The sequence below is a fragment of the Sparus aurata genome, chromosome 23 (assembly GCF_900880675.1).
Source record: "Sparus aurata chromosome 23, fSpaAur1.1, whole genome shotgun sequence".
Lineage (NCBI taxonomy): Eukaryota > Metazoa > Chordata > Actinopteri > Spariformes > Sparidae > Sparus > Sparus aurata.
In genome coordinates, this window is record NC_044209.1 from 14,141,971 (window position 1) to 14,168,980 (window position 27,010).

Here is a 27,010-nt window from a genome sequence, read left to right on the forward strand (position 1 = left end):
AGGAAGCAGAATCGACACCACGGGTGATCCACAGTAGAAAAACTCAACTCCTGTCACAGTCTGGTTATCACTACATTTATTATCATCTCTGATGTGTTGGTTTGTGTGTGTGTGTCAGTGTAAGTGATGTGGGGGTGGGGGGGGGGGGGGGGTTGTTTGCGGAAGTTTGCGCATGCACACACTCGTGTGTGTTATTGACTGATTTATAACAGGCTCCCCCAGCTTCCCCGACACAAATCCATATCGGCGAGGGAGGGGATGTCCAATAATGCTGCCAATGATTTACTATTAGAGCTGTGGCTGTCATTCCTTCACCCTGATAAATGACATACGTTTCCTCCAGGCTGCCCGACCGGATGCGAGGCAGAGAGAGCTCATACTTGTAGGCGGGCTAAATAAAACAAACGGTCAATCTTATAGGCCCGACGTGCAAGTGCATCTTCCGCGGCCTGTCGGCTCCAGTGAGAATGTGTGTGTGTGTTGTCAGCTCCAAAGCCAGATCGAGTGTAGTCGCCCGCTCTTTCCTGACTGCAGTGACGGTGGCGGAGGGACGGAGGGCGATCAATTCATATTAGGGACACGCTGCTGCACGGCTGCAGGTGTTCGGATAATATGCGCTGAGTGCATGTATGTGTGTGTGTGTGTGTGTGTGTGTGTGCGTTTCTGTGTGTAAGATCCTGCCTTCAATCAGATTTAGTGCTTTTCCTTCCACCTCCTCTGCTTCACACACACACACACACACACACACCGGCTCTGGCTAGGTAGCGGGTAAGTAACAGTAATGAGGACAGTGGGTGCTATCATTGTCACAGGTGTTCCTTAATTGGCTAGAAGGACTATTATCCTCCTAATTTAAAACACAAGAGCGGCCCTGTGCCTCCATTGATTCAGTCTGAGTGTGAAGCCTTCAGCCTCGCTCACTTGAAGCTGAACTTAGGGTAACTTGTCAGCCATGCCGCCGTTTGAAAGGCTGTCTGTGAGGGGGCTGCCAGTCTATCCTGTTCATCGTCTGTTCCGTTTTGTTGGATTCTATTTGAATTTACCTAAAAGCATCGTCGCCCTGTGATCAAAGGGAAGAGATCAGTTTTGTTTATCGCGGGTTTTACAAGGGGGGGGGGGGGGGGAAACAAGACGGGGAGGAGAAGGAAGTTGATGAAGGAGGAGGAGAAGAAAAGCGAGGACGGATCCATTCCTCCTCTTCGCCTCTGTGGGGCAAAAAGCTTCGAGTTGAACATCTGTCAGCGCTCCTTATCTCCTCTCCCCCCCCCGTCTCTTCACCATCTCTTCCTCCCCGTTTAGAAATCTCTTTCCCCGCTGCTTTCATGCCATGACAGGAAGCTGCCATCCAAAGTTTGAAAATTCGGGCGTGAGGTGACTTGTGTGTGCGTGCGCGTGTGTGCGTGTGGGCATGTGTTTTTCGTAGAACTTTGCGCCTGTGTGTGCGAGAGCGAGCATGAGACAAAGGGAGGGGGAGCAGATAAAAGCCTTGATATCAAGCCCGAGGAGACAAGCCCGAGAGATGAGAGCCGCCTTGACAGTGCACGTATGTGAGCGCATGTCCATGTGAATGCGTGCGTGAGGCCTCATTAGCCTGTGCATAATTCCTGCGCCACGTTACAGTAATGCGTCTGCCAGAGTGTGTTTACGCTTGCATGTATGTGTCTGAGCGCTCGCAGCATGCGGCGTATCTGATTAGTCATAACTCCAGTGCGATCTGAGGCAAGAGACCGAAGCTGATAAGAAGAACAAGAAATGCAGACGGAGACACAAGCACGGAGGCGAACCTCTTTTCCAGCACAGAGGTTTGACAGGCTGTGAGAGACATCGCACAACACATTTAGGTGTCACCACCAGAATCCACGGGGGCGCGACCGCTTTGTTTTTCTGACCTGCCGGAGCAGATCGCATCCCATTCGAGACAGCGATCCGCCGGTCGCATCCCAGAGGCAGCTCTCCGCTGAGAATATGAACCTACACGTGATGTGACTTTGATGGAAGTGGACACAAAACCGCATCACGTCAGGCAGGAAGTCAGACCCAGGAGCGGCCTGGAGCATCCAGTCAGTTTTCAAAGTAAAACACCACGTGCTAGGGATGTGCAAGTGCAACAGAAGCGGAAATAATGATAAAACACAGTTAAAACAGACAAAGAGAAATGATTTAACTATGTAGCCTACTCTCACGGTAGAAGCACAAAAAGGTATTGATAAAAATGGTAGACACCATTTGAAAAGGCAACAATATCATGCATGCACTGTGCTCCACTTCTGAAATGCTCCTGACGGGGTATGGAGCCGCACCACATGCGAGGTCACAGAGACGTGCATTGTGGAATCGAGATGTACGCATGGAGATGGAGGAGGAAGCCAACCAGTCCAGAAAATCTGATTGCACGTCTTCTTTTTCCAGCTTCGGTATTTTTGACACCATCAGTTGCCACCATCTTATCGTTTTAAATGCGTGGTTACCACAACGCATTCAAGGGGGCTTTCATGGCGACGATCTTTATGTATAGTCAATTAACAAAACCTAACCAGCCCCTTAACCATTCAATGCCACGACATCAAATCGAAACATAGGGATTCAACAGACATGGGGGTCACACAGGGGACAGACTCGAGGCTGGGTGAAAAGGGGTAAGTTTGAGCTCCAGACGAAAAATACGTGGGGTGGGGGGCGAGGCGTCTAAATCGAGCGCGGCAGAAACAGAGAGAGACAACAGACAGAGAGAAGGGAGGAGATGAGTGGATATGTCAGAGAGATGAGGAGGACAAAAACAGACGGACGGGGCAGGCAGGAGGGAGGAAGAGGGAGAGAGAGGAGAGAGAGAGAAAAGCGAGGGAGCCGAAGTGTTTCAGGACAGTTGAGGCGTGAGAGAGAGTACAGGGGAGCATATTAAAGCGCACGCTCACACACACACACTCACAGAGAAAACATACAGCACTTTAAAGAGAATATGTGATAATGTATGGATGTGTAATGCTGACACACACACACACACACACACACACACACACACACTGGCAGGCCATTCTTTTCAAACAAACACCGAAAGCAAAAAATCCTCATCCGTCCACTTCTCCTCTTCTTTTCTCTCTTCGCACCTTCTCCTTCTTCTTCTTCCTCTGAAACCTCCGAGCTCCGAGGAAGCCGAGCAGCTTCCTAATTACCTCATTTGCATAAACATGCACGGTGTGCCAGCGAGAGGAAGGGAGTTGGGTTGTGGAGAGCCAAAGAGAAGGAGAAGAAGAAGAAGAAGAAGAGCTTCACCTGAGAGAAAAGAGGAGGGAGTCAGGTGGAGAGATGTGATTTTGGAAAAGATAGAAAAGAGACTGCGGCGAAATAAAGTACGACTGCTTGCTGGCAGTGAGGGATCCATCACAACTCGTCTTCCTGATGTTCTGCTCTCTCTCTCACCCCTCTTTGTGCACCCTCTCCTTTCTCCATCCTCCTTTTCTCCCCCCCCCCTTTTTTAGAAATCAACTGTGTGTTATTCATTCTTCACCTCCCCGCCTCCACCCTTTCACCATACTGTAGGTAGCTCTGATGCCAACACCCATTATTCTCCTCGTCTCCCACATCATGTCCCTCGCTCTCCTCCTCCTCCTCTTCCTCCTCCTCCACTTTCGGCGCTGTCCTTACCATCCTCTCCTCCCCATCTCTCACAGTCCTCCCTCTCATCCTCGCCCTCTTCCTTTCTTCTTCCACTCCTCCCTTTTTTTCCCCTCACAGAGTGCTGTGTCAGGTCTTTTCACCCTCAGCAGTGTGAAATGAGATTTGAATATGGCTCTTGGAGCGTTTGTGGCTCGCCTGCATCGCCAGACCCCCCCCCCCAACATCCACACACACACACACACACACACACACACGAACAAAGGGAAGACCACTCGTAAAGATAAAGGATTGTGACGCTACTTGAGTGCATCCTCACGTCAAGGGAGAGGAGTTGGAGAGCGGAGTGGATGATGGGAGGAAGCTGGAGGGTGGTGAAGGTGAAGAGTCGGGGAGGAGAAGACAGGAGAGGAAATGCAGAAAAGGGCTACAGCGAGACAGATGAAGATGAAACACTGGCAGAGCTGGAGAGAGTACGGTATTTTCATGAGAAAATGCGGCAGCCCCTTTTTTTTCCCGCATTTTCATTGGAAACCCTCCACTGAAGGAGGGAAGAAATCGAGAAGAGAGCCAAGTTGAGTCGAGCAAAAAAAGATGGCCATGAAGTTTCGAGTGCCGGCCTCCCCTCCAGAGACGAACAAGAGGAGAGATAAGGAGGTCCCGGTATGTGCTTTGAGTGTGTCCGCCTGTGTGCGAGTTCACATTTATGTTGTGCAGTGGCAGATCACGCGGCCAAAAGCAAAGACCTGTTGCATTGTGTTGTCATGATACATAATGGTGTGAAAATGAATTCGGGCGATCACAATTTTTCTAACTCTGATCTGAACGCATTTCTCACCTTTAGAACAGGTGAAAGAAACGTCGTCAGCCTAATGTTTCAATGCTACGCTAGTAAACATCTGTCACGTTGGTCTAGACACATCTGGTATCTGGACCCAAAGACTGTTGATGTATGAGGTAGACCGGTTGTTGGAGGTATTCATCCCCAGTCAGTGCATCACCTGCAGGTGACAGATGACCCTCAACTCTCCCCCACTGTGTGAAGAAGCAGTGAGTGGCACCCGACAGGGAGAAAGAGGCAATAGAATACTGCTAAATGTCACCGACAGGAAGACGTATTCAAGGCCACCAATGAATATATAACCAAAAAAGTGTACGCTACATTTCGAAAATCTGTGGTGCTTTACATTGCACCTGTGCTTAGGAATACAGGCGCAGGTGTTGCAGGTGTCTTGGCACACCTAGTACATCAAGACGAAGCAACAACATATAAGAACCCGGTCAACAAAACACCACATTCCCGCTTTTTTCTGAGTAAGAGCCAGTGAGTGGTCTGCAATAAGTCTGGCGGGAAAAAGGAATATCGGGACACTGCAGAAACAACCATAGACTCAACTTAATCCACTGCTCCTGGTCCCTCTTTATGTTTCTGTTATTATTTTGCTGCTTGTCTACCACATGCTGGCTTCAGCTGCTCTGCATGTGGCAGGCTACTTTAGCAAAGGAGAGAACAGAGGGAAAATGCCTGTGACTGATTAAACTAAATCTGTTTTAAGAAGTGCATTCATTTAAAAGAAAAGAAAGAAAAAAAGAAAAAAAAGGAACCAAGTGTTAATTTTTAAGTGCATCAATCACGTTCAGCTGCATATCTCTCAAAGCAGCAGTCCTGCCTTCCGGGGCTTCATGACAGCCGCAGCATGGATTAAAAGACTTTGCTACCCCGGACTGATTTATCAAGAATATGAGTTATTCAATCTAATGTGAGTCAAAAACTGGTGGAATCGGGGGCGGACTCTGGGTGTTTGAGGTTCTACCTTGAACTGCATTTGGTTAAATCCGTATTATGATCTTTGGGAGAAGTAAAACAAGCATTTTAACGTGTGGTCTTGTAGAGGAACGGTGTAGAGCTCTGCCAAGCAGTCTGCCGCCGCAGCACGGTGGGAAAGCCAACTTTTTCCCATGTTATCATGAAATATTTATTTGTCTCCTCGCTTCGATGTTTCTCCTTCTCAGAGGTTATTCTGAGGGATGCTGGAGGACTCCTTGACGACCAAATCAACAACAACGCTCCCGCACAAAATCTAATCCGGCACTGACAGAGGGCAACATGGCCCACTTTATGATCGAGAAGTACTCTGAAAACTTCAGCTTTCTGAAGGACATTAATTAGCACAGGATTACTCAAGAGGACACAAGCTCAAAAAACCCCAAATCCTAAAAAATCTGCCTCCTACCTAAAAGCTTCCTTTGCCACTGGGAAAAGACTCTGGCTGTGCCCGGCTGATTTTTAATCTGAGCTGACGTGATGTGGTTATCTACCCTTGGTGCTGAGGTCATGTCGGTGTTAATGTGGCGCGCAGGTGCGGTGGAGATATAGGGTGGTCCTGTCGGCAACAAATGGCTGTTAGTGCTCCCATCTGCCCCCCAACCTGAAACCAACATTACTCTTATTTACATAGGCTGATTTATTTACATTTTCTCTCAGCCTCTCTCTCTCTCTCCATCTCTCAAATGATTACTGTAAATGTCTCTCTTGGTTTTGTTCCCCTCTCTCTCTCTCTCTCTCTCTCAGCCCATAGCAGTATCTAATTCTCACCTCATTCTTCTCTCTCTCTTTCTCTCTCTCTCTCTCTCTCTCTCCACACTAGTGTCTTCTCTCATTAGAGCTCTTATTCGTCTTTCTCTGCCAAATGTTGCTTTTCAATTAGGAATCTACTGAACGGTAAGTTAGCCGGAATCAGCTCTCAGTAGGTGTCTACCTCAGTTCCTTTTTTATTTAAAAAATGGACCGTCTCCATCATTACTGGAATATTGTCCAATTAATCATGATTACCACCCTCACCGATCGTTGATTCATAAAGTAATAATCTTTATGGCGATGTCTCGTTACAGTGATTCCTCCTGCTGTGTGACTCACAAACCAAAGTGCACTATTTTTACTGAAGACACGTAGTGGGGAAGTCGGAAAAGACAGAAACGTATTTTATAGATCTGGTCTCATTATGATAAACTGCACTGCACGGTCGTCCAGCTGCTGTCTGACTCCCTGGACAAAGAAACCGTACGACTCCGTGGGACATTGATGGCTACGCAATCAATCACAAGAACAAGCAAACAAATTCATTTTAACATTTTTAAAAATGTCCGCAAATGCTGCGAGCTGTTGTGAGGATGTTAGCATATTAGCAAACATGATAGCCTTTTATGCTTGCCGGTTTAAAAGCGAATTTTGCAATTCAAGAAAGCTGCAGATTGTCATAAAACAGTCGAAGAAGCCTTTAAAGATGGCAAAAATATGCAACACGCCCAACACGCATGGTGTTCAAAACTGCCTCTCCACGTCCCTTATGTTAGCTAGCCTACAGAATTCTCTCTGATGTTAGGCTACTTCAGCGTAGCCTCAGTGGCTAACATGATCAGACTTGGAGTGGTTTTCACCTCTTTTAATGCTTCTTCTGTGTCACTGTGACGGCCATCTTGGTTCACTGAACAGCACTAAACCATACTAAAGCGTACTTTACTATTTCTGCAACAAACAACAACAAAACATACGTCGCTAAGACCAACATGGCCGCACCTTGACACATCAAAAGTATTAAGGGAGTCTATGCTAATGTAGAGTTAGCTAAGTAGGTTTTTGCAAGCTAACTAGCATGCAGTACCGGTTCTACCAGGTTTCAGATAATGGGTTTCCTTCTAATTACGCACTTGTCAAATTCTTATACTTCAACCATTGATAAACTGCAGCTAATCTTAAAAATGTACAGACATCGTGTGTTTTCATGGCACAATTCAAACCATTTACTGCCATATACTGTAAATATATGTTGTTGTTAGTTTCTTCAAAATAAGGTCCAATGGGGGACTTTACCTTGGTGTTTAACTGTTTCCTTGAATGCTATCACGTTTTCAGCCATGCAGGTATTTGTCTACACCTGAATATAATTAGCCTCCTGTTCGGGATCGCTCTATCTCGCCACACAGCTTTGATAATGCAGACCAAAACATCTCCATCTCTTCCCGCAGACAAAAGTGAAGAGTGCCTTACTAATTAGCTGAAGCAGATAAATCAGCTAAAATGCTAATCCCAGTAAATCCACAGCGTTGTTATCTCTTCTTTCAGCTCCTCGCAGGGCCAGGTAGCAGGAAGCGCTGGGCTTCCAGGAGGAGACTGAAGGTCAAACTGAGGCTGAGGAGAGAGAGGGGAAACGGAGAGGAGATGAGCGGAGATGGAGATGAAGGAGCGCAGAGTCTCACAAGAGAGAGGGATCAGAGGCAGTGTGCCACATTGTGGAGTGAAAGAATACTCTGGATGTAAGAGGCTGGGGGATTGAGAAAGCTCGGAAGAGGGACGGATGCCGCTTAGCTCGAAGTGATGTTAGAGACTTCAGAAACAGTTATCACCAGAGGTCTGTTCAATGAGGTTTATGTCACTGACACTCGCACAGAGGGGTTATGAATCCTGCCGAAATGCTTTGTCTCCGACGGAGTCCGGTGGAAACAGGCATGGACGTATCCGTAAAATGAACGGTAAAATAGAGAGGGGGCACAGTTATGCCTCCGGGAACATATCATCTTAATATTTACACTTTGATTTGTGCTCAAAGCGGTGAACCACATTTCCTTATCCCGCCGATGATGAAGTAGACGCAGAATTTGTGTGTTTTGAGTTCTTTTAAAGACAGAGCCATGAATAAAGGAACAGGAGGGCACGAGTACATGCACAGCACGTTGCTTTCCTCTCTTGTTAGTCATTTTGGACTCCTCCATTGTTAATTCACAACGCACCGCCTCGAACATGAAATTGTCTTTAGGCAAATTAATACCATTATAGTACGTGTCACATGTAGATTTAATCCGCTCCATCTACCTATATTAATGCCATCTAACTTTTTAACGAAACCACAAGTGTTGATGTGAGACACTCCGCTTTACGCTCAGGTGCTCACTTAGATGAATCATCCAGGTCCCACTTGCCGTGTGTGCGTGTTACATAACTTCAGTAACAGAAAAGCTGCGGTGGATATTCCAGTAGAAAGACTCAAATAGACCCCCCCCCCCCCCAAAAAAAAAAAACAGACACACACACACTCACAAAAAAAAACAGAGTGCTTCTGCAGTGTCGAGGAGCTGAACAATTTGGGCCTACACAATCATTCCAGCTCATCGCCGTCCAATTGACCAAACGACAGCATTGTGCAAAAGACAAGAAGAGCGGACCGTCGCGAAACGTGAAGTCTAGTGGTACTGAATTATGATTACCTGCCCAAACTCCACGCAGAGCAGAGGGAGGGGTGAGAAAGACGCGAACGATGAAAGAAAGTGCCAGTAAAAGTAGATTTGAAAAAACGACAGCGCCTGTTTTTCAAAGCGGCACTTTCTTCGATTTATTAAGTTGAAACAATTCAGCTGTGTCGTCCCCCGAGCTTAAAACTCTGGAGTATCTTACAAGAAATAAATCGAATTAAAAAATGGTTTGAAAAAAAAGCAAAGTAGATAATTTCGGGAAAATTATGATTAAGAATCAATTCATATATTTTTTTCATTTTCAACCCTTGTTTCTCTTAACCTAATAAATCCTGTTCTCTCAGTTATAGCACTAACAGTATGCCTCTTTTTTTTCCGCACCAGATGACGATATTAAAAACTTGATTGGGACGATTTAGATTCAAACTCAAAGCGTCAGAGGAGGCAGGGAACAGACGAAAAGGCGACTGGGTTGCTGGGATGAAAAGTAGACGGTCGGCTAGAAAGACCCGTTTATGGAAATAGAAAAATAAAAATAAATTTTAAAAAAACAGACAGGAGAGAAGTCACAAACGATGTCGGGAAAGCGGTTGTAAGAAAAAGAAAAAAAAAAGGTAGACAGAAGGGAGAGACGGCGTGACAGCAGGCAGAGAGGCCGTTCTACGCTGTCAGGCAGCGGCTCCCTCAGGAGTGGTTAAATGCATTAAGGCTGTCCACTGGGAGGCAGCGGAGTGATTAGCTGTACTCCAGCGTCGAGACCGAAGCTAGTCGAGATTCAGGGCACACGTCCGCACAGACACACACACACAAACACCTCATAGTGCACATGTGGATGTGCTGATTGGATTTCATTAGTTAATAAACTGATAAGACGCCGCTTGACATTTCTGACAATTAGGACCGAATGTGGGCTAATACACACAAACACACACACACACACACACACACACACACATACACTCACAGGGAGACATATATGAGATTGCATTACTGAACTGAATAACAGCAACAAGAATTAATACTATGAACCGCACATTAGAGGCTCTTAGGCTTGGAGTTGAGCAATCCCTCCGGCATGTTGCGACGTCGGGATCACATCAATTAAATAAATGTGAAAATGCAAATTCAACCGATCTCCTTCCATTTATCCAAAAATTTGACCGATCGTCGCAGTTGCCTGCAAGTTCCACCAATCGCAGCAGTCCCTTGCACAAACACATTGGCAGACATGTACAGTACGTGAAGGCGAATTTGCTGATGTTCTGTACAAATGTGGGTTAAGGAGGTCGAGGAACACAAACAAAATTTATCAATTTGGGCCTCAAAACACACCTGGAGAGCGCACGGACAACAGACGAGAGGGCTCTTACATCCAGATCTTTTGCAAGAGCTGAAACAGTTCATGGCAACCGATGTGTGTGTTTGTGTGATAGAGACGACAGTTAAGAAACAAAGAGACTCACATCAAAGCTTTGAATCCGATGTGGAAGCTTTATTACAAAAATATCAGTTGGGATCAGAGATACAGAGCATGTGTGTGTGTGTTCGTGTGAGACAGAGAGGTCAATGAGTGGCAGGATATTTGTAATACATGTGTTGTTGCATTCTCTACTGACCGCTGAGTTTTGTTCATTAAAGTTGTGAAAATAAAAAAGGGCATTAAGGGGTTACACATCAAAGCGTATTCTGTGCACCGCTTCAAGATGTTCAGCCTTGGACACCCCAGACATTCTCCCTCATCCCAGTCAGATAAGTTATTCCGACAGTAAAATCTCTTGAAGACGTCTCAAACCGGGCGCAGACATCTGCAGATATGCGCGTCTGGCTAGAAAATATCAATACTGAGAACATGGAGTCACCTCAAAGTGATAAAGCAAAGACAGGAGTAAGAGCTCTCAGCACCGCAGCCACATTATCATAAACACATATGACGCTCATTATTAATCGCCATATTGTCTGTTGCATACCGTCTCGCCGGGCGCTCTGAGCCCAGGGTAGTCTGGGCCGCGTGGGCGTGTGCTCTGCGTGCCTTGTAAGTAATCCATGGATGGCTGTAGGCAAAACAGCATCCGAAATTCAATTACCCCAGAGTTGGCAGAGAAAACTGTTGAGCAATGACCTTAGATAAATGTCAAACTAAATGTATGCAGTTTAATTTTACATAATATTGAAATCTCCCACAAGACCAAATTCATCACGGAGCCTATTTGTCAAAGAGCTCGTGGTGGCTGAGTGGACTAATGTATGCATGCTGTAAATATGACATCATTGTCAGTGACCACTACGCTACTGTACGTACTGCCTGATGCAGCACAAATGCACAGATGTTATGAAGCATCGTGACTTTGGTTATAAAATGTCTTTGTCTAAATCGCATGTGCAAAAAGCCAATCACATATACATCGTCAATTCTTCTGTAATGTGATGTGGAAAAGTTCATTCATAAAATAGCCAGCAACGTCCTCAAAAGTCCAGTTCATACACGATACTTTATTTAACATGTTCAAATTTAACTTCACAATTGAAAATATCACGTAAAATGATATGGAAATGTGCGACCCACATGTGAAGAAGAGCATTATTGTCATTTCACATGCATTGTTTTGTTTCCAGCCGTCGATCTTCTATTTACATGTAGACGAAAAGCCAGTCACATATGTAAGAACATTTCTGATTGTGGGATTTACATTTCACATGCAGAAATTTTCATTTGTATGTGAAAAAAGCCAATGACTTGTGAAAATAGCCAGTTCACATGTAGCAAACTGAAAGGGGAAAATGTGTTAAAACGCGCACATTTCGTGTGATTTCATGTACAATGTTTTGTTAGTAGAAAGCCAATCACCAGATGAATTGTGACAGTTTTGCACTTTCCCGTGTAGATTTTGTCACATGTAAAAAGAGCTACCTGCGTGTGAACACATACAAATATGTGTAATTCACACTCGAAAAAAGCACTTGTCACGTGATTTCAAGCAATATTTTCTTTCCAAATGTGGAAATAGCCAACTGAGTGTGTGAATTTCATTCATGCTATAAAAAAAAAAACCAAAAAAAAAACAAACATAACAAAAAAAGCTCCTGTGAAATGTCCAGTTCATGTGTGGCATGTGTTTCTTTTCATATGTTAAGATTATGCTTCACATTCAATACACATGTGAAACTGTAAAACGTACATGTTTGTGCATTTTGTAACGATAGCAGCATCCTGTTGCAGTCCTCCCGAGAAGAAAATCATTTAAAATCTTAACTTAAATGCTATGCTACATATATGAAAATAATCGTTGATTAAAAACCCATTCAGTCCTCCTGCAGAGGGTTGGGGTTGGTTCTCTCACGTGTTGACATGCTGGCCAGCAGCCTGGATTTGTAACACCCAGCTATCGACTCCTCCTGTCCACCAAGCTGCCAGCGAGGGGCGCGTGATCCGCTCAGCTGACTGAGCGCTGTAGGTGTCGGACCATTCAGAGAGTCCGCGTGCGTGCGAACACACACTGGGAAGGATTTATGTACAAACATGTCAAAGAAATTCTCAAAATGCACACACGTAATCCAGCGTGACTGCGTCAAATCATCCACAAAGAGTGGAGATGAAATACCCTTTGAAGTTTCCCGACGGCCCCACATTAGGCCCCTATATGTGACGCATATGACACATCATGGTGGCAGTAACACATGCACAGAGAGAGGCTGACGTGATGTGATGATACTACAAATGTGTGCGCAGCTCGGTAAATGGTTTTAATGGCGCGTCACTAGTGCATGACATCACCTCAGCTGGTCCTGATTGTGAGTCAAAAACGAAAACGTCTCGTCTGAGAGCGTTTTGTGTGACTCATTGGATTGTTCATAAAAGTCTTCCTTCGTGTTTTTAACCACTAGAAGAAGACTTTTTCGCCTTGAATGCGCGGTTGAAATGCATCTCAGATTATAATGGGTGAAGGAGACACCCAGCGTACACACAGGCACACAGCGTACACACACACACACACACACAATCACAAACAGCGTTGCCGAGCCCCACAATGAAGAGCCGACAACTCAATTATCAAAGGAATGATTCACCTGCTGATCTTCAAAGGTCTCCCCTCATTTCAATACGTGTCTCATTCCCCCCCCCGCTGCATCTCAACCTCTCGCTCCATCTGTCATTTCTGACGTCTCTCTCTCTCTCTCTCATCTTTGCTCCTTTCCCCCCCTTTTGTCTTCGGCCTCGCCGCTTGAGATAGCTTTTCTGCACCTTAGTGGGTTTTTTTGCTTTTCAATAAGCAGCAGACTCATGACATTAATAATGTTCCCGGCGTTTGCTCATTAAAACGAGAGGTTGGCACTGATGCCTTCCTCCGTCTTAGTAGTTAAAGTTAGAGCCGCCTTGTGCTGCATCTTCCTGCTGCAGCGCCGTGTTATTTTCTTCTCCTCACTTTACCTTTAGGTCTGCCATTGATGCAGCATCGTCCTTAGAAAAATAGAAAGTTCTTCTTGAGACAGATTTTTTGCTTTCTTTCTAGTGGATTTTTCTGAGCAGTTTGAATGCCAGCATGTCAAATACTGATTAACTCACTCGCTCAATTAATTATTCTCTCATTATGGACCGTTTAAAAGCAAATGATCGAAAAAATCCAGACAGCAGAGGTACAACCTTTCTTAAAATTCCTTTTCAAAAACTGGTACCTACATTACCCACAATGCAACTTGAGTGCCACTAAGTGATGTCTTTTCACGAGATTACATGCCGCTTCCTCTGGAGCCACAAAAGGTTTTGTTACTCATTTTTTTTAACTTTTATATTTTAGTTGCTTAACATGTAAAAAAACACTTTAATGTGTAAAATTGGTGGAGTTACCCTTTAAGAGGTGAACCCATTCAGCACCAGCAGGGGGCGATGATAATGGGAATGGAAAATGCACACAATTGAAAGAGCCAGAAAGGTCATGTTTATTTATTTATGTTGTTTGTTTCGGACATGTCAATTCATAAGCATCACATTTCATCATTGTTCAAATAATACAACACACATGGCCGAAAGGGAAAAGCGGGAGAAGCCAAAGCTTATCAAGTCCCGCCCCCATTACCCACAGTATAAAATCTTCATTCTGATCTTTTCTTGTCTTTTGCAAATTACTTTTTTCTTTTCTTCTCTTTTTTTCTTTTGTTATGACCTTTGACAAAACATATTACAGCAGTAGCATATAGAGCTGAATTCAAGCTCTAGACAGTACATACAGATTACATGTGTGTCTGCACATGTGTCCATATTAGTCCATCATGAGTGAACATGATGGACTAATATGGTTGGTAGGAGCTTGGGGACATCCTTAACTACGCAAGTTGTTTTTTTGAAAATGCAACCTCACGCCACACACCCATGCCAGCCTTTAACATGTCTGGTGGAAGTTGGAGCACAAGGGATGGAATTGGACAACAAGGGGAATGGCTGGTTTATGACTGACAAGAGGCCTGATTGTAAGCCGGGCGGTCATTGGATGGGTCGATAAAGGGGGACGTACATACATACTGTATGAGTGCACAACATCGCTTTTCGGTTTTGCAGCAGTGCTACGGAGTTCAGGTGAGACCCACACCGACATAAATCACTGCCTACAGCATAACTTGGAAGCAACAATGAACTTCAGCTTTGCACTCTCAACCTTTGTGTGTGTGTGTGTGTGTGTGTGTGTGTGTGTGTGTGTGTCAGGATCTTCACTCCTCCTCTTCTCTTGTCTTTTTCCTCTCCTTCAGAAAGCACCCCCTCGCTCTTCCTGTCGTCCCCCCTCCCTCTCCCCTCCACTGCAGTTCCCCCAAACAAGCGGCGCAGCTTAAAAGGCAGTCTGAGAGATAACTTGCCATTCACAAAACACCCTGTTTTTCTGTGAAGCTAACGGGGCTAAAAATACTAATGTTTCTCTGCTCCATCTCATTACTCAGACGGTCTCCCGATGCAATCCCACACACACATGGCTTAAAGAAGATGTCGACTGAGTAAGGAACAGGACTTAATTTACTTCTCTTTTTGTTTTTGCTTTTAAGGATTGTGTCCGTTGGCATTCAGTTACATTTTTGTAGACGAAGCCAGAAGCCCGATGTGACGTCTCACCGCTCCAGAGAATGACCTTTGTCTTTTCAGGAGTAATGCCTATGTCGAAACACATTAAACCTTTTGCATCAACATATACGCCCACACACACAGACACGCATTTCTCTATATGTCAGAGGCCGCTCCAGCTGAGCCTGAGCGTCGCAGGGTGCATTCTGCATAGCGTGACATCACTTACAGTACGTCTTCCCGGGCTGGTGAATGAGTCATGTTTGATTCGGCGCCTCGACTGCGAGACCGCTCGTGTGTTTGTTTGTGTTCGTCGTGTGTGAGAGAAAAAATCCAGGTGTGGTTTATGCCTGAAACTTTATGGAAACGCTGGGTCGTTAAGAAACATCTGATGAGCGTCAGCCACCTTTCCTTGTTGTTGAGTCATGCCGCAGTGTGTGTGCCTGGGTATTTATGTGCGAGCGGAGACTGCATGTCCTGTTTCAACTCGGACAAAAGCCAGTTTTGTTTTAAACCATTTTAATGAATGTTAGTGTCATCCTTGTTGTCTTCATCTTAATCTGTTTGGTGGCTGCCCAAGATTCAGTGACACAGTGACCCTTCCGTCTTGTTATAGGTTCCTTGGCTGACCCCCTTGGAATTGACTTGTGACCCGCAGGTTGAGAACCAATGATCACAAAGACAATAAAGAGATGTAATTGATGTAATTTATTACAAAGAAAACACTGATTGGCTCATATGTGACATCAACCATGACGTCAAAATGTTTTTTTTTTTTCAGCGTCATTGGAGATTTATTCATTCAGCACTATGAAGGAGAAGAACAAGAAGTTCAGGTGGCTCATGTCCTAACACAAAAGGGACCCTTGGGTAAAACAGCCGATCTTGAGAAAAGCTCTCGGGGATAGACAGGCACAAGTACGTTGCACTCTCGATATCAGTGTGTCACCCTGAAGCATATTCACATTTAAACAACCACATATAGCCTCCCATCACTGGGTGCAACACTACATGTTTGAGTGTGTGTGTGTGTGTGTGTGTGTGTGTGCGTGTGTGTGTGTGTAGCAGTGAGAGTGCCCCAGGATGCTAGCTGCCTCTCCAGGGATGAGAAGTGTCGTCAAAAATAGAGAGCTTTCATGGTCTAGTTCACTGCTTGTGTCGGCATCCACAACAGATTAAACCGTCTGCCTTAATTGCTTGCTCCAGTTCTTAATAATAAGAATAATTTTGAAAAATTACAAGAGGCCGTCGCCATTATTGGGGCACTTCATAGAATGTCTGGCTCGTAGTGTCTCTCGTTGTGCTGTCCCAGTAGACCAGTCCGTCTATCCATCCATCCATCTACACTCTGTATTTTTCTAGGTGGTCGGGTCTTCTGTCAGTGTGTGTGTGTGTGTGTGTGTGTGTTTGCATGACAGATGGTCTCTGGTCATAGTCCCAGTGGAGTATACACTCTACAGATGCTGCCGCCGCAGAGCAAGGTGTCAGCAGCAGTTTGCTTTTGTCACCCTCTCTTGTCTTTCTCTCATTTACTGAAGCCGTCAAAGTGTTATGTAATGATCACGGTCCCCGGTGACCTTAAAGGGTCGCTCTGCCAAAGTTACAAAAGAAACCCCACGTGTACTTTCACACTTATACTTGTAGTATCTTGCCATGATGACTCTGGATGTGAAGTCCCACTTCCTGAGGATTATTCACAGGCTTGCTTTCAACAGTTTTCCCCGGGACTGTTTAGTCCCAAAGCGAGCCACTGATTCAAAATGTTATTCACCTAAAAAAGAAGGGTGGAAGTCCTGTGTTTGTGTCAGCCAACCACCCAAATGACGCTAGAGGTGTACCTGCAGAATCTTAGTATGAAGCGTTGGGCCACTGATGTACTTCTGGATTTTACTGCCATTGATTAATACTAATTGTCGCACAGCCTGGGTGCTGCTAGACACACTTTTTTCCTTCCTCAGTCTGCTGTAAGTGACCAGCTGCTTCATCTTTACAGTATATTCATGTGAGTGGTATCGACCTTCTTGTCAAGGAAGCACGATTCCCAAAATGTCATACTCTTCCTATATGGCCTGATTGGAATTTGCTTTGAGTCACAAGCGTCAGAAGGCCACTGAAGTCTAAAGGAGGAAACAGCATTTTAATGAGCTAGGTGAACGTGGATTAGTCCACTGTTGCCATGACGCCTACGTCAGACTCTATTCCACTCCATCCATCGAACATTTGATCGACTACTGTAAACACGCCAAAATGCCTCTCTGGATCCAGTTGCACCAGAGCTTTTAACCCTGAAGAAAGCCCTGGGCTGAGATGTCAGTGTCAATCAGTGTCATGCTTCGCAGAGAACAGCATGTGGAATTTGATGTTCTCGTCTTCCTTGTTCCCTACTCGTCTGCCCACGTACCTCAGGGGGGTGCGCTAGCATGCAGACATTTTCGACACGCTCACCTCCGTGCGGCCCACCCATCCGTGAACACTTAATATGCGGCTTAACTCCGCCGTGCAGCAAGAAACGCATCCCTACTGTACCCTCGCTTTCCGTTTACTGCGCCACCTCGTGCTGGCAGACCACACTTAATAGAATTCATAAAACAAAGAAGGGATTGATTGGTAAATGAGGCGTGTGAAGGGGGCCAGCGTAGAAATTAATTATTAGAGCGGCACAGTCCCCGCTTGTGATCAACAATCGTGGACCTGTGGAGCCTTCAGAGAGTGTGTGTGCGTGTGTGCGTGTGTGTGTGTGTGTGTGTGTGTGTGCATTTGCGTGTGTGTGTGTTTCCAATTAAATGCAGTGAAATTGAGAGACTTGGCCTGTAGGAATCTAATTACCAGAATCCTTGGGGGGAGAGAGGACAGAGTGCCTTCAATGTGTCAGCACATCTTGCATGGAGTGTGTGTGTGTGTGCGTGTGTATGTGAAGGAGATGATTTATGTATATGTATCTATGCAGGTGTGAGTGTGTTTGAGTGCATTAAAAATATGTCTGCATCAGTGACTGTGAATGCATTATTGTCGTTGTGTAATCGTATGAGTAAAAACGTTTCAGTATTTTATATTTTTGAGCCATTAATCTACTTTTTACTTCACTACACCTTTTTACAGGGATGTTATGATGACCTAGAACAAGGGGCAGCTCCCTTTGACCACATCTGGCCACATTTCCATACCAAAATACTTATTAGAGCCAGCTAGCTACAGAGGAGAGAGCTGAGTGCAGAGCCAGACCTTCCAGAGGAATAAACACCTGGCGTCACACTGAATTCTGCTCTGATTCGGAGCTGTTTACTGATGGGAGGAGAGCTGAGATTCCCTCCTGTTTATCAACCTGACTGCAACAGCGATAGGTAGAGGTGACGTTTATTGTTGTGTGCTACTGTAACGTAGACTGAGGACTGGAGCTAGGGGGGAAATGTTACTTTACTTCGAGAAGAGAGGGGAAAAGGAAGAGAGACAACCAGAGTCTTACAATGACGCAAACGTTTTCTTCTGACATTTGCATATTTGCTTCCTCTCTCCGTCCCTGAAGGGAATGCAACATTGTATTATCGTAATGTACCATATTCTTCTGTAATGGTTAATGGCCCCCGGACTGGAAAATTAGCAGTACCAACTGTTTATCTTCATGTGCTCAACTCCTAATAGCAGCGAAAATAATAACAGCATAACACTCACGCTCTTCAGCATCTCATACAGATGCAAAAGGCACATTCGATCACCTTACCATCTGTATGAGACTTGCCAGAAATCCTGAAGTTAACTTGCACACGTAAGTTAAAATATCAACATTGACTTATACGTGGAACAACAATCTCAACCCCAGCCACCATCGCATGTGCACATTGTTGACTTTTCCTATATGTTACCTGTCTCGCTCTGATCATCTAATATTGCAACAGATGGGATTACAATGGAGTGAGTGAAAAGCTCCAAGGGGCATGACAAAACATTGGTACCGCCGCATGTGTGTTTGTCAGCGTCCGCCTGTGCCTCTGCATATTGCATAAAAGGCCTGTGCCTATTCTTTGTAAAGACGTGTGTGCGTTTGTCGTTCGGTAGCTTTTTGTGGCCAGGGGTGATGAATCAGTGTGACAGGGAGGTGCTCAAAGGAACCGCGGCGTCATCACCATCAACAACCACAACAGCTCCGTGTGTCTGTCGGCCCACACTCCCATGCTTACAATACACAGCTAGTGTTGGAGAGAGAGCAAATCAGGCAGGTGGAGGGTGAGAAACAGAGTGGTCGAGGGAGAGAGGAGAGTCAGAGCAAAGCAAACAGACAATGTGGAAAGATGAGCAACTTACAGTATGAGGAACATTTAGGCTGTTTCAAATTGACATGGGTCAGATTGTACTGAATGCTAAGCTGAAGTCAACAAACATGCATCGTGATGTAGCAGTTCTTATTCCCCCATGTGCATGAAGACTGAGCGGAGGGCAGTGGATATGGCATCCTCTGTGACTCTGTCAGTCCCGAAAGCATCCTGATGACTCAACTACGGCACAAAATGGGCCGAGCACATGCTGCCTACTTGAAAACTATTTTAATCCTTTTAGATATCATTGTATTTCCCACTTATTCAACAATATGTGCCAAAAAAAAAAAAAGAAATCCATTACCTTCCAATGATTTGCCTTTTCTTTTTATGTGCTTACGTAGGCTTGAATCAACCAGTAACCCAATCTTCAACAGTAAGTTGCAGAGAACTAAGAATAATTAGTCAGTTTGTTCAAAACAGGATGGAAAGTGTCTCCTTCCACGTCTTTGTTACACAAGCCCACTTTTCAACATTCAAATCAAATTCCCTGCAACATTTTGTCCCGTCTGACCTATCCTGTTTCACTCCCAAATACAACATGATACTCTCGATACTCTCGAAATGCTGCGTCATCTGGACTGGCTTCTGGAATAGGATGAAAGGTCCAGGTGATGTGAAACATTAGTACTTTAAAAAGGGCACAGAGGGTATTTTGTAGACAATGACACCATTCAGAACTCGGCAGAAGTCGACAGAGGATGTTAAATTGGAAATAAAATATGAAAGGGAGTTTACCGGTGGAGGTATCTTTTTACCTTTATTTGTGAAAGTTGGCTTTGTGTAATGTCAGGCGTAATGAGACAGATATCTTCTTTCTAGATGGTGATAGACTTCCTGAAGCCAATTATTCCCACTCACAAATCATCAAATCACTGCTCCTTCTCTCACACACACACGCAGAAGTTGAAAATTCAGTGTGTCTTAAGTCTGCACCGTCAGTTATCCAACGCATCGCCACATAATTTTTTTCCTATGGCCCCAAAACGTCAGCGCACACACGCACATGCTCGCGAAGCCTTCCGGGGCTTCTCCTTTTTTTCCGGAACTCCATCAGTGTCCTCCAGCTGATGTTAGATGTCATGTACCGTGACCGCAGCAATTACTCATATTCCATAACTCCAACTTCACATCATTATGATCCTCGGCTAATGTATTGTAACATGCCAGTGTCACTTAGCGAGAAGGAACCGGGATTCAAATGTCACGGGAGAGGGTGACGTTGTTTCCCGGCAAACTCACTGCGCGTGCGATTTTGACAAGCTGACAATCAGCGAGTGCCCGCGCCGTGATTGGTTGCTGGGGGCAATCGTCTCGATGTGCGCAGAGTAACGAAAGGGGAAAATGAAAAACGGGAAAGGAAAGCCAATACACATAATAAGTACCAGGAGGATATTTAGATTGATAGATTGAGAGGCACGACTCCAAAACACTAAAAATCAGTCGCTGCTATTGAACTGTTTTATGTCTGTGCGCCTGTGTTGCTTTGACAATTTGTGGCGGCTGCACGCACACGCACGCACGCACACACACACACAGAGTCCACAATCAATCAAATTGATCAACAAATAGACAGAGTGAAGGCTGACATTTACAGCCCTGCAGCTCTCAGTGCTGGTATTTATGTGTGTGTGTGCCTGTGTGTGTGTCCTCTGCCACTATGATGCAGAGAGTGGACACAATGTGGAGGGTTTCACGGGAAAAGCAGAGAAAATGTCCACACGAGACATAAAACATGGCCGACGCTTCCTTGCGCTGTATTCCTGACAGGCCTCTCCCGTCAGCAGAAGCATATTTAGCTCCCTCAGTCTGGTTTAATGTGAGACAAGTAATGTCGTATTGCCAAGCTTTTCTGCTTCTGGGCCGTACCCATCCAAAGATGTGAACAAAGACGACGAGATGACTGTGATTAGATTTTGCTTCGTAATGATGGTAACGATAATTACAGCGATGACAACGGCATTACTGCCGCCGGTGGCTTTGACGACTGCAGAGAACTGACGCGGTGAGAAAAAAAATGTCTGAGGCGGCGATGACGGGGTCCAACACGATCACGCTGCTGTTTTTTAAATGACGGCAAAAAAGCAATGACCTTACAAGCGATTACGTGAAGGAAGAGAGAAAGACATTGGCTGCAACGCTCTCCCACTATGAGACTGTCAGAGCAGAGATGGGTGGGGGGGAGCGTCATGTAGTCAGAGAGTATGACGGGCTTCGAGCCAAAATAAAGTTTGCTTTGTGCTAACCTCCACTTAGATGTCTTACTTATCTGCACACACACACACACACACACACACACACACACACCCCCTTAAATTACAAGCAACTGACAGAACACAAGAGGAACAGAGAGAATGGTGGAAGTGTGTAAAACCAGATATTATTTTTCCATTCAAAGCATTTCATTGAGGTTTCCAAAGGACACTCTTAGTGTGTGTTGTATGACGTCATCACCATTTAATAAATAAACTCAGACAAAATCCTCAAACTGATCGAAGTGAGTCATCCGATTAAAGGGTAACTTCACCAACTTTACAGATTAAAGCGCGTTTACAGGGCTTACCGAGGACTACTGCATATGCGAAAAAAGTAGTATAACGCCTTCTGTTGCTCCGAAAGGTAGATGCATGTAAAGTTGCCTCCAGTGATGTCACTCAGTGGCTACGTTGCATTGTGGGTAACGTAGGCAGCCATTTGTTGCAGACAGATTTCACAGACTTCGAGTGGCGCTCCATTGGAAGTCAAAAGTGTTCAGGTTCCCAGCTGCCTGGAATGAAAGCATTATTTTAAATCGCTATTTGTACTGTAATTGCTGGCACATAGAAAGCTACAGATTTGTCCGCAGAAAGGTTAGCCTCGGTACATCTGTTCCTCTTTAGCCTGCACGTCGGGTAAGGGAGCAAGCGATAGACGCCGATAGAGCAGAGAGCTGTTTTCCAGAGATAATAAGTATCATCCGGTCAAATGTCTCCCTGACTCCCCTCAAATGTCTCCCTGGGTCTCTTAACAGCTTACTCAAAGCTGCTCTGGTTTTAACACTCTCTACAAAACACTTCGGCGGGAGACCTGGTGGCTGTTTCCTCTCTCCCCTAGGTTGACTTCGCTGCTTTAATTGTTTCGAGGCACCGCGATGAGCAGAACCCCCGTCTATTAACCCCCGTCCCGCCCCGCTTTTGTTGTTCCTTGTCTTAGCTTTGATTGAAGATCTACCAATGGAAATGAGATGCTGCTTGTTAATTGAATGTCAAAATACAGTACGTGAGGAAAATCTATGATGTTACGTGAAGGCTTGCATCTGGTTTCAGAAAGAAATCCTAACGTGCAGCTTATCTCACAGTATCTCGTGGAACGTCCAGGATGGTGACCTTCCTTTTTCATCCGAGAAGTCGCCTGCTGCCGTGTAAAGATTACGGCAATTTGCAACAATTCCGGCTGTCAGTCATCTTGTAGGTATGAATTTCTTTTCAAGCAACAGGTGAGTCTTTACTAATTTGAGAAGAAAAAAAAAAGAAAAAGGATTGTCATAACAGTTTCCCATGAGAATTTAAAAAGCTACATTATTCTACTACATTACCCCAGACATCCCCTCACAAGTGCTAAATGATCCATTAATCATGCCGCCAACCATGCAGAACATCATAGGACAATAACGCTAAGGAAGTGCCACTCCGAGTCCAAAAGGTCGCAAATCTTGGTGGCGGGAGGTGAGGGTGGTTTTTTTGGGGGGGGAGGTTGTCCACATCACTGAGCAGCGAGCAGAGTGAGGTTGAACGGCGGGATGTGGTGTCCGTCAAAATGACTTAGTGACGGTACAGCGGGCCTGAGACGGCCTTCCGTACTGGTGTCAGCCCTGACAGGTGACAAAACAGCTGAGGAAGAGGCACGCCAAGGGACCACGTGTGTGTGTGTGTGCGTGTGTGTGTGTGTTTGTGTGAGTGAGAGAGAGAGAGAGAGAGAGAGAGAGAGAGAGAGAGAGAGAGAGAGAGAGAAATACAGAAATATCAGTGTTCCAGACAAAAGGGGTGTGCTGTTTGGGCTGACTGGCCCACTAGCGATGCAACGCTCCTACAACGTTGTATGTGTACGCTGTGTCGTGGTCAAAATTCGAAAATTGTGGGTGATAATTCCAGTGCCCGACCGAACTGGCTAACTTTCAAGCTAAGTGGGCTAAGCAATGGTTAGTGTTGTTGGGTTCACTTGACAAAGCCTTCAACCTAGATCTCCATGAATCTGTGCCCATCGCTCTAAGAAAGAGGATCCGCATCCTGGTTTAAACGACAGGACCCGCCAGATGTCGTGCCCATAATTCAATCAACGTATCACGGAGGCTACAAAATAAATCAAAAGGTTCCTTTGGTTCCGCTGCTCGTATCTAATCAAACAAAGAGCTCGTCTGCATGTCAACCTAATGAATTTAATACATGTAGCCTTTTATGTGTTTGTGGATAAGCAGGACATGGCTCCCTTCTGAGTCTGTTCATCTCCGAGGAATAAATAGGCCTACACCACGTACAAAAAAAGCTTGTGGCACGCAGAATTAATAGAACAGAAGCCACGACGACTACTGCAGCTCTGTGGAAACAACCTAATTGGTTCATTTGGGCAGCAAGAGGAAGCAGGAACGCCAAAGAGTGCGTATCGGTCAGTACCAGCCCACTTAAAGCACTGGGGTTAGCTGCTGTATGTGCTAGCTGTTTCCTCTGTTTCCAGTCTTTGTGCTAAGCTAAGCTAACCACTGCCACAGCAGTGGTTCTGGCAAAGACTGCTGCTATTTTTTACTCAAGAGATCTGTGTATTTGGTCAAATTAGATTTTAATGTTTAAAAAATGAATAAGGTAAAAACACTAACTCCAAAGTATCATTATTTTATTAATCAGGTTATTATTCTTTCCATAACTGAATAAACAAGCTTTTCTCAGAGGACAATAAGGTATCCTGAACACTGTTTGAAGCTAGAAAGGTTGCAGGGTCCGCCACATATAAACAAAGTAAAACAGTATGACCATCAGTGCTTTTTGTTTATATGATTAGAATTATAAACCAAATTAAATCAGCACAATGACATCACTTTGACAGATTTAGTATTCATTTATCTGCTTGCACACCAGTTTAAGATGTCAAGAATACTTCCAAAAAAAACAACTTTAACCTTCACTTCCAGATCCCACGCAAGATTTTTATTTACTGAGCTAACTGCAGCTTAACCAGCAACAATCACCTGTCAGGAGGATTGAGAGGACGGCACAATAATCCCCGACATGACAAACACGCCATTTTAAATACATACACACCCAGTTACGGTAAATCCACACCCTCACATGCTGCGCGGCATACAATCATCTATAATTGGGATGTTGTGTGAAGGGGCGACTGCTGCTTGTCAACGGAGATTAGCCGCAGACGTGTGTGTGTGTGTGTGTGTGTGTGTGTGTGTGTGTTTGTGTGTGTGGGTTTGCTGCACCTGAGCACACTGAACGGTGACACCTGGATTAAACGTGATACTATAGAGACACTCAAACGGAGGCCTGCCTATATGTAAACATGTCATGCATAGACACGGACGCACACGTACATATCCTGTTTTCGTCTAATTCCAGGTGTGACATCACAGGAAACATGGCCACGAATATACATTTTTTTTCAATCTTACAACTCTTCTGCCTGCTGATTGTCCCTGAACGTAAAAAAAAACCACACACGCTGTGTTATTCTAAATTATTTACACATTTCCAGCAGAGCAACAATCAGCTAAAAGTAAAAGGCCTTTTAAGATTATTTCTGTCATGAGGACAGCAACTCGCTTCTTCAGACATGACACCAACAGCCACCATCTGTCGAGCTCCGAAAGCTAAAGTAAGGCAATTATGGAGCGTATGGTTAATATGTATTGTTCGTTTCAGGCTTATTGGAAGAATAAATAAACTAAAATAACCGCCGGGAGGAACCTTGACGTCCTGAAGAAGCCAACCTTGCTGCTGTCAAAGAGAAAGGGCAGAGCTGCTGCTGTTTTATAAGAGCAGGCCCATTAGGGTTGAGTGCGAGCATCGTGACTGGCTGAGCGCATATGAACAACTTTGCTTCAGACAAATATGCAAAGAAGAGGGATCGAATGTTCTACAAGGAACTTTTAACCGGCCTTGCGTAATACTGATATAGAACTATTAGTGAGAAGACCGTCTATCAAGATAATATATTACGTGGTCATAAATAGAACCGTTACCTCATCACTATGCTGTCTGCAAACAGATGTGTTGGGAAAAAAAAAGTTTTCAACAATAGAAGTTAGCTGTCTTTTCCTTCCCTCGCCCATGCTGCACATATCGAGATCTGTGAAACACGAGGCAGCGGCGCTCATCCTGCCTTCGTCCACTGGGACCGCCAGTATCAACAGAGAGCCGAGGTTCACTTGTAGCCGCTTTAAGATATGCTTAATTTTTTTTTGCAGCTTCAGCAAGTCCCGGTTTCAAGGGGGATCTCTAACACGGTCTTTCTACAACAGAGTTCCGTGTCTGTATTTTCTGAGGGTCTTTCTATGTACTGTGCCGCGGCACGGGGACAGTAGCCTCAAATCAGAAAAGGGCTGTTGCCCTGAGAGATACAAGATGCCTCACGTTGACTGAGTGAACGGGAGGAGTGATTGCTGCAAACCTTATTGTACATTTGGGGACCTGAATATTCTAACCTGATTCCAAGGGAATCTTGTAGAAAACTTTTGGGGAAAATAAAGAAAAAAAAGGAGGTTTATATTGAGGCACTGGGGTGGGAACGAATGAGCAGGTGTTCCAAAGCAAAGTTTCGTCGGATTTGGCAGCACAGGCCACATTTCGCATGTAGTAGAACCAGAAATGACATTCTTTTGATCGATGGTACTAAGCAAAGATCCCATCTCCTCGTTTGTCTACATGTACTGTAGGACTACCTGTTGCTAGTGCCAGCCGTAGTGCTTTATTTCACACATCAGGCAAATATCCACGAAAGCCGCTGACAGAGGAAATGTTTTTCTTTGTATTCTTTCTGTTAGTTAAACATTTGTTTGTCTGTACTTATTTGGAAAAAGGCCTTTTCCATCTCCCATTAAGTGCAATCGCTCTGTTTGACAAAGACAACAAACTACCTCAGACGAACATAAAAGCCTGTTTGTCCTTCTCCCAAGCCGTACTTCTAGATAAAAATGCGCAAATGGAAAGACAAATACTGAGCCGCTGAATCGGTTGTGGGGTATTCTCTTCGGTTCGTGTCTGTCTGGCTCCCTCGCCAGATGCCAAACTTCTGTTCCTCTCTGCAAACATCTTACGGCGCTGTGTTGTCATAATTGTCAAACTGCGCGGCAGTCCTTATCAAATCCCTCTGAGGCTTCTAATGGCTGAAGAGTCTGTGCGTTTTATTCGTTTGGACGGCCTGTTGAAACTCTGACGCCGTTACATAACTCCTTTCGCAGCTGTAAAACCTGCAATCGGAGTTGATCGGCTCAACTGTACAGCTGCGGTTTCAAGTGTGATTTGGCGCACGCACTTAAATTCTTCTTTGTTTTTCTGGGATGTTTATGCCGCTTTATCGCCCCCTTTGCATCACACATACTGTACACACCTTTGGTCACAATCACATTCAGTGATGAAAAACAATAGCAGGGCCCGCGGGTAGGTGTAGGTGAGTCAACAGCCTGTGGAATTCACAGTGACTCACATTACCAAAAAGAAAAAGAGAAACGCACACATGGTCAGAGGAAGAGAGGTAGCTCTGAAGTCAAGACCACCTGATTTATACTACTCGCACTTCAAGCAGGCGGACGGAAAAAAAG

General features: G+C 45.0%; 1 protein-coding gene across 3 annotated transcripts in view; it reads right to left on the reverse strand.

Moving 5' to 3' along the window:
- LOC115575830 (voltage-dependent T-type calcium channel subunit alpha-1I-like) overlaps positions 1–27,010 on the reverse strand; it is a 168,227-nt gene that overhangs the window by 135,757 nt on the left and 5,460 nt on the right. The window contains exon 1 of one of the 3 annotated variants that reach the window (XM_030408183.1): positions 7,661–7,775. The exons of the other annotated variants lie outside the window; for them this stretch is intronic. The gene's annotated coding sequence lies outside the window, so the exon portion shown is untranslated. Of the gene's footprint in view, positions 1–7,660; positions 7,776–27,010 lie in introns of those variants that run through there. 3 annotated transcript variants of the gene reach the window in all.